The following is a 9,087-nucleotide window of genomic DNA, read 5'->3' on the forward strand; positions in this document are numbered from 1 at the left end:
GTGTGTGTGTGTGTGTGTGTGTGTGTGTAAGAACCTACTATCCCCAACAGCCATTCTGGTGACTTCTGACTGCTGACCTGCCTTGTGAATTTTAGTCTGAAACTTCGAGGAGAAAGAGTAACTAAAAGGGTAGGAGGAATGAAGTTGGTTATTAAGCAGGTTCCAGAAGGCCCTTTGAACCAGGTAGCCATCCAGGTGGTGGGATCATCAGTTCCTTTTTGTGACAGTAGGTACGTGGCAAGTGGGTTAAAAGTCACCTGTAGGCAAGGTAAGTGAAATCCAGGTTTCTTCACAAAGGACCAGAATATTACAGTGTAGAGCAGGAAGGAGCTCTGACCCCGGACCTCCCGACCCCTCTGATCGCCCCAGGACTCCTCCCCTTCAGTTACTGGAATTGTGGAACAAGCTTATTTGAACATTCAGAAATTATTAGAAGATAAATCTTTTGTAATCCAGAACAGATTCTGGAAGTTGGTGAGCTGCCACAGTTGCATTTTTTTTTCTTTTTGAAAAGAAAACCAGTATTTTATGTATGTTAATGTCTTATATCTATGCTTTTTATCCATTTTCTTTTTTAAAATTTTATTTTATTAAAAAAAATTTTACACCATAAACATAATTTTTTTTTAAACATCATTCTTCATTTCGTGCATTTTTCCAGCTCAATTGTAATCCCCATGGGCCTTCCGTCACCATAGTTGCATTTTTATGTATGAAGCGGCTACATTTTGTTTGGCTCCACTGGTAGGCATCGTTGACCTCACCCAATGGGAGTCTGCCCTAGGCTTCTGACATATCAGAATGTTAAGTTCCTGATGAAAATTGTCAGCCTTTTGCTGATCTTGCTTATCTCTTGACTTAAAACTTTAAGGAATGCAAGCAACTTGAAGAGATTGTTTTTGTGTTTTCCCTACCTGTTCTCAAATGCCTCTAGAGGAAGGTTTGTCCCTCTGCTGCAGGTGTAATTCCAGTGTTAGTAATTATTCACTCAACAAACTGAATGTCTGCTGACTAAGGACCATTGGCTATAACAATATAAACAAGAAGCCCATAGACTAGAATAGGAAGAACTAATTTCCTAGTGTAACTTCAACTGCTTGGTTATGTTTTCAGATAAAATACTTTTATCTTCTTTCTAATTATTCCTTTTTCTTACCAGCCACACCCAGGCATTCACTAAGTTTTGTCGATTTGATGGCACAGATGCATCTGGCATCTACACGTTTCCCTTCTCTTTTCTTTTACATTTGCCATGCTGGGTGTACCTCTCACCTAGAATTGCTGTGACCTCTCTACTGGTTTCTCCAGTTCTCTGGCCCCCTCATCTTACACCTCACAAGCCAGTCAAGTACCTGAAAGCGGTCATATCACTCCCCCCTTCAGTGACTTAGTTGATTGCAGCGCTAATAGGAATAACCTTCGTGGCAGCTGGCACGTTCCAGGCTTTCTTATGTTCCAGGCTGCTCAGTGCTTTGCAGCTATTGACTTACTCAACCCGCACATCAGCCCTCATGTAAGGTGCTATGACTGTCACCTTTTTACCTATATGGAAATGAGTACGTGAAAAGATGAAGCTGATTGTTTAAGGCAGGTGCCAGGACTCAGCTGGCTGGCTCTAGACTGTGCCTTGAACACGTGCCTGCACTACCTCTCTTAAAGAAGACAGATGCCAAATGCTGCCTGCCGAACTGGTTGTCTCCCAGGCCTCATCCACATCTCCTGTACTCTGTGCTACACAGACCATCCCACCTCCTCTACCTCCCCATTTGCTTTGTTGCTTTGCTGTTCTCCTACTGAGCCTGCTACCTGACACAGCCTGGCTGTACCTCTGAGAAAGCAGCAATCATAGGCACTCTGTTTGCAAAATGAACAGGTGAGTTATTCAGCCGAAGCTGCTGTGCATTATCAAGGACATGTGCTCAGAGTGAGATGGTGTGCTCCCTCGGGGCAGGTGAGGCGCTAACTCGTATATTTATTTCTGGATGGATAGTACTTGCTTACTAAGTGTATGGCATGTCAGAGTGTATGGCATGGAGTGAGCAGAAAACCAATGAGATCTCTGTCACAAGGAACGCCTCACCGTTTCTGATATCACAGAGTCATAGAAATCCTGAACATGGATGGACCTCAGAGATTCCCAGGGCAAGTTCCCCATTTAACAAAGTGGAGACTGACACAGAAAACAGTTCTATTGATAGGAAGGTGTAGGGGCAGAGCAGTAACCAGAGGTTCCTGTGCTAAGTCAGGTCTTCCTTTGCTGTGCTGTTCCTTGCCTTTATTTTCGGAGATGCTTTGCACTTAGTAGTCATGCAAAAGTATTCCAATCTGCCGTCATCTTAGAGCTCTTGTTCCTCATCTACTTGCTACCTCTTTCCAGTTGTAAATTCTCATGTTAGGTTTGAATTGGCCTTGCCTCAAAATGTGCACGATACAGATCCTGCTCATTTTCTATCATATGTTGGGGGGAGAGAGGAACAGGTTTCTTCCATCATCCTTTTACATCTTTTATTCTGCTTTCTTTTTTGTTTATTTGGCTAATTCTGCACCAGTCCATGAAAGTGTTCCCTTTGAATGCCTGATGGGGTTTGCACCTGTTTCTTCCATTTCTCTTTTCTTCCCCTTATCTCAGAGAACAGAGTTGCTACATAGGTCATCTGGCTCTGATCGGTGTCCTGCAGTTCGATTCTACTACTAACCACGGAACAGCCATGCAGCTCTCAGAAGCTAAAAGCACCCATCCAGAAGACTGCTCTCCCTTTTGACCAACTGGCTACAAATCTGAAGGATTTTTACAACTCTTTTCAAGTTCAGTAATTAGCTAGAAAGACTCACAGAACTGAAGAAAGTGCCTTGCATGTGATTAGTTGTATCATAAAGGTATAAATTAAAAATAACCAGATGGAGAGCCCCACCGGGTCAAGGACCTTCTCTTCCTGCTCCAATTGAAAACAGGACACAGCACCCTCCAGCACCCCCTTGGGTTTACCAGCCTGGGCAGGAGCTTCACCAGACTTTCCGAGGGTTCCATTACCTTATTGAACATAGGCTACTGAGCTTGGTCTCTGCCCACCCCCTTCGCCCCCCAGAGGTCAGGAGGTTGAGCTGGTATCATATGGCTCAAAGTCCTGATCAAAGCTTGGTCTTTTCAGTAATTTGCCCCAATCTGAGCCAGCCTTGAGCATAAATTTGGCCATGAACCCATGGGCTCCTGAATAGCAAAGAGACTCACTCCACTTAACTGTCAGATTCCAGGGGTTTTAGAAACTCTGTGCAAGGAACCAGAGATAAGACCAGTCAGATTCTTTATCATATAACAAGATACTCCTTGTGTAAAAAGAGCATAGCTGTTTCAGTTGGAATTGTACTTATATAACAAACACTGCAATAGTGTCAATGTAAGTATGTCTAACATTTGGAGGAATCAGTGCTGTGAAGAGTACATTTAAATAACCAGCTCATCTGCCCTATACTACCATTACATACATCTACATATGCTTAGATTATCTTGACCACTCTTTTCTGCCTTGATTTATTTGATCCCTTTTGTGCCTGTGATAGATCAATACTTATACAAAACAAGTTAGTGTAGAATTCAGCTGGTGACTAGCTAAACCCACCATTTCCATAGATAGTATATCCCGAGGAGGCCTTAACTCAGTTTCTCAATTTAATACATCTGATCATTAATATCCGAACAACCACTGGACTTATTTACATTAATGATTGAATCTTGCTAGCACTGGTGTTATATCATATCATGATATGGTCGTTGTACAATTTGATTTCATCACAGAACAAGTCAGTAAGGGTTGCAGAGACCTTCGCTGCATTGTCAAGACCCACCCCTTGCCCCTGTGCCAGGTGCTCTTGACAGGAACCATTGCAGCACTGGACTCTAAGTTAATTGTGGACAAAGCCCGTCAGGACTTCTGTGCTCACAGACTTGTGCTAAGACTGGTTTCCATTGGGTGTTAATAGGTAGCAAGACCCACGTCCCACTTATAAGAAGGTGAGTGTTATTGAGAATAGTTCCTGTCCCTACTCACCAATATGTGTGTCCTATTTCACTCTGGTTGGGGATGAGAGTAGTCCTGGGACATTGATGCAAATCACAAGTGTCCCTGAGAACTTATGTAAGTTTGGAGATTCCTGTGTGCCCCTGAATTTAGGGGTGGGACGCAGGACTGTTGCCTGCATTTGCTGAGGCCTGTGTCTGTGGAGAAGGCATAACAAATGCATCTGTACTAAAATATCCAGCAGCCCTGTTGGATGGGGGAACGAGCTCTTAGCTAGAGTCCATGCTGGGGCCTACTGTTATTCACCATTATTTGCTGCCTCACCTACTTAGCTACTGTGTTATTTTCGTTTCAGATTGACTCTTGTCCTTGGCCTTTCTCCTAGAAGAGAATTCCTTCTAAACTCTAGTTAGTAAATATTATCTTCAGAATAACACTTTTCATCAAAAGTGAATTCAGCTTGTTCCACCCTGTGCCTCAGACTGCACTATCTTCCCTGAAGCCCATTTCTGTCTGTGGGCCAGTATGTAATCCACCATGCACCATGCATATTCTTGCCATTACATGTCTCTTCTTCCCCACCCTCTACAGCCCCACCCTTTTTATCCACACGTGTATGTATGGCTTTGGATCTCTGGATCCTTGAATGGGGAGTCACCCAGAAGACACAGACCCCACTGTCAGTTTTCATAGTGCTTACTTTTTCTGACTTGCTTGCTCCTGGGAATTCCAGGTGAGGTTTTCATTGTAGTTTTTGCCTTTTGGCTTTTTAAATTCCTCCACCGGAGGTGAACTTGTTTGGGCCCCATTCATATTGGGAGCTTGTAGGTCATCCCAATGATCCACCCAGCTTTTGATAATTGCTGCTTTCAGTGCTTTGCTTCAACCTCCTCAATTAGCCATTTCATTCATCCTACTTAAAAACCATCCACAGATTCCACTGTGCTGGCATGAACCCTTGGAACCTCTCTTGTGTCTCTTCCCATCCTCTTACCAATTACTCTAATTTCCTTGGCCTGGGAGATCCCATAAGGAGAAACTGAGACAGATGACCCTATAAGACTTACTCCCTTGTTCAGTTTTTTACTACTAAGGTGCCATGTATGCCCCTCCAAAGGTATCCTGTTCATCATGGGGGGAGGGATGAACCATCACCTGGGAAGAGACATAGTGGATGAATATCTTGACTATGAAAAGCCACTTCAAAGCGGTTCACACACATAGTATGTTGCCTTTACCACTTGGGATTTATAGATAAGGAGACTACACAGTCCCAGTTCTCAGGTTCACAGGCTTTATGGTCCTTTTAACCTGTCCATCTGGTGGCCCTTCCCTTGGGATAACTTGCTTTGTGTCAGCATCATAGAGAGTCTGTGACTAGTCCATCGTGAGCTGATTTCTCTATCTCAGTGATGCTGTAGCAAAGTTCCTAGCCAGTGCTCTGTAAAGATGGGTGCAGACTAATCAGTGCTTTGAGAAGACATTTTACTCTTAAAGGCACTTGAAGGAGTTTTAAATGTAACAAGGGTATTTACAAAGATTGGAGCTCTCTTTAGGAGAGCTACTAATTCTGACTCATGTTTTTAGACAGATGGCAACTTTTGATAGATGATCGTTCGACCTTTTTCATTTTCTTTTTCTATCAAATCATAGAATTTTAGACTTACATTTTCCTCCACTTTATAAAACAATTTCTTTGCCTACACTGTTTCTTTCCTCTTTCACCCCAGGTTATAATGGCAATAACCTATCTTTACATGGTACTTTAATTTACAGAATGTTGTCACAAATATGTTTTCATTTATCTTGCATACCAATCTGGAAGTTCCTGATTTTTTAAGTGAATCAACCAAGACTTCATAACTAATCATCAGACATGAACCTGTTTAGTAAATTCAGTTACGGGATAGACTCACATCAAGGCAGAGCTGTGCTCTCTCTCTGGGGAAGTGAAAGTAACCAAAAGCAGCAGGGAGATATTGTGGGAAGAGTCTGGTCTAGCAGCCACATAGTCAGGGCAAAGGGTGAAAACCTCTGCCCTGCCCAGCTGTTACTTATTCCTTCAGGGAAGTCATTATCCAGTTTCACCCATGTGCTTCTGGGATAAGCAGGAACAGGAGTGTGGTTCTTGACCAATGATGAGAAGAAACCTCTAGTCTATAGTGAAATAATCAGGTGAAAAATTCTATAAAGAAAGTAAAAAATAAAGGAGTAGAAAGGCAGGGGTAGCCAGAGGTAGGGTGCTGTGTTTTAGATAAGGCAATCTAGAAAATTCCCTGAGGAGGTAATAACAGAGTGAAGGTAGAAGGGAAGAGACTGCATCATACAAATACCTGAAGAGAGACACACCAGAGACAGCTGCTTAAAGCTTAGGCATGTTATTTCCCCGGGAGGTCTGAGGGCACTGCCAGCCTCACCCTATATTTCATTGACCGGGTGGGTGGGTGAGGTGTGTGTGTGGGGGTGGGCTTTGGAGCTCCCCTGGCAAGTAGGTGTTGATTAGTCTACTCTTTTTATGTATATTTGAGTTGCTGTCATTTTTTTTTTTTTCTTTTTGAAATGAAATCGCTCCAGGAGTTGCAAGGGACCAGCCTGGGTTTTAAACTTCTGCAGTGGAGGGGCACTCGTGCCCAGTTCCTGAGGCAGGCTGAGCTTGCCTTGTTTTCCAAGGGGGCCAGAGGGGTGAAGTTGAGGCTGGAGAGTGCTTAGGCATGGCCCTGACTGGCGATGTTGGTCATTTACTTTTCATTTTGGAGTCTTGTGCTATATGCAGTGCTAGGATTCTTGCCTTTAAGGAGTCTTGACCTCTCAACAATCATGGAAGGAAATGAGAAAAAGCAGGATGGTTCTCAAACTCGAGTGCATCAGAATCAGCTACAGGACTTGTTAAAATTCTGAGCTGAACCCCGCTCTGCACCCCCCATTCTCAGAGTTTCTGTCTCAGGGGCTGTGAAGTGGGCATGACAGTTGCAAAGTGGTGCAGATGGGACTGGGCCAGGGGCCATGCTGAGAACCACTGATGTGTGGGGGCCTCCAGCATGGTGCTCAGGAGGTTACCACACAGTGAGAGGTGAATAGGGGAGGGGGAGTGCCCAAGAGATGAAAAGAAACGGGACTGAGAGCAGAGGATAAGAAAAAAAGAGTGTTTTGAGCTCCAAGCCATGTCCATTTTTAGACTTATTCCCCCAACTTTCCAGTGGTTGTCTCTCTGGGAGTGAATGTGGTCCCCTGGGCAGTGCTGGGAACTTCCTGCGGCAGAGAAGGGCCATGGGTTGCTTCCAGAAGCTTCCAGAGAGATGTGCAGAGATGTGCGGTCAGGCCTCGAGGTTGGGGCTGCGTTACCATGCCAGTGGGCGCTCCAGTAGAGCATGTGACGCCTGCTCGCAGGGCTCACAGCAGCCATCAGAGCAAGTGGGCGTTGAGCTGAAAAGATCTGACCAAAGGCTTGACTGAGGGTTTGAAAACCAGATGTCTGGCAGTGAGGAGGACCGCCTGCCTGCCCTGGGTCTGATGAAGCCTGATGGTGCGCAGGTCATACCCTCCCAGGACTGGTCCCATGTGCTGCCGCTTTCTACGGGCTCAGCTGGCATCATGTGGAGAACTCTGTAGTTTCACCTGGGCTGGGCCCTTAGGAGAGAAGCACATATTTAAGTCCCGTGAGAACAGACTTACCTGGGTGGCTGACAAGTTCCCATCCCCAACCCCCAGTGGGGTCAGAATTCCATTTATATCTTGAGCTTTTCAGCCTTGGGATTAAGGATTGTGTTTTGCCTCCTCCTTTTCCCCATTCTTTCTTCCTCTTCCAAAGGAAGGGGTAGTTACCGGCATGACTGATAGCACCATTGAGCAGTGAGTGAGTCACGTTTTATAGGTGGGCATGACTCTGCCACGTCTCACAGCTGAGCATTAAGGCGGTGTGTAGACCTGCTTTCTGCTGTAGACCTAGTTCTGTGCCTCACTGCACATTCTCTCCCCCAGCCCCCACCATTTTCCATTTCCTTGAGCAGACATATGTTCAGGTGTGTTACAGTTCTGGTGCTCGCTCTCCTCACTTTTCTCTCAGGGTTAGGGTGAGCTGTGGGGCAGCAGAGATCTAATCTCAATGTTTAGATCTGGAGGAGTGAGGGGAGGGAGGTGGGTAGGATCCCCAGCTTCTGTCTCCAGGGATCAGCCAGTCTTGTGTTCTCACCCTGTCATTGCTTACGTGGGCTTCTTGGAAATAAAATAAGCCTCTGATTTTAATTGGGTCTTGGGTATTAAGAGGAGAGGTGACTTGTTGAGCAGGACTTGAACATCCTGCACCCTTGAATATACTTTCCTAATACCTGGGTGAGCCAGAGGCTGAATTGGGGGCAGTGAGCAGAGGATGGCTGCTGTTTGGTTTTGCTAACTGTTAACATCAGAATCACCATTAGTGTAATAGGAAGAATGCTTTCACTTTTAGGTCTCTCTGAAAGTTAGAGTTTTTCTTTTATAGAGAGGAGCCATCAAGACTTGGAAATCATATGGAGCAAGCTGAGATGGAGCCTAGTGTCATTAGATCATCAAGCAGAGAATGTTGCACCTGAGGCCAACTGAGGGCTTGTTGCCCAGCTTAGGCTGCCACTGGCCTGGAATCTAGAGTCTAGAGGAGAGACACTGCACCAGCTTGGTCAGCAAGCATGGTTCTGATTGATCAGTGGGGAGAAGCAGTTTGGCTAACGATTTAGAAGGAATGCAAGGGAATTGAAGTGTACAGTTGGCAACATTTTTTAACTGCTCAGAGGCCAGCAAAACTCTTAGTCTTTTGACTCTGCCTTCTTAGGTTTGTTCCTTCAGTATATGATAAAATGACCACTACTGTGCTAAATATCGTGTCCACATTCAAAACAGGAAGGAAGCATTGTAATTACCTCTACCTTCTCAGGACACCAGGGAAGTCATTAGCCAGACATATTGCCATAGGGATTTTCTTAGCAAGCAAGAAAGGGAATATCTGCTACAGTAAATTTGCTGCTACTTCTGGCAGTGGTATCCTGCACATGATTTTGACCAACTCCCAATTATTGAATGGTTCTTTTTTTTTTTTTTT

The 9,087-nt window shown here is 44.8% G+C and overlaps 1 protein-coding gene across 1 annotated transcript in view; it reads left to right on the forward strand.

Annotated features, from left to right (window-relative positions):
* PCTP (phosphatidylcholine transfer protein) overlaps positions 1 to 9,087 on the forward strand; it is a 23,187-nt gene that overhangs the window by 710 nt on the left and 13,390 nt on the right. The gene's annotated exons all lie outside the window — the stretch shown is intronic.

Source organism: Condylura cristata, unplaced genomic scaffold, assembly GCF_000260355.1.
Source record: "Condylura cristata isolate star-nosed mole 26May11 unplaced genomic scaffold, ConCri1.0 scaffold00017, whole genome shotgun sequence".
Taxonomy (NCBI): Eukaryota; Metazoa; Chordata; class Mammalia; order Eulipotyphla; family Talpidae; genus Condylura; species Condylura cristata.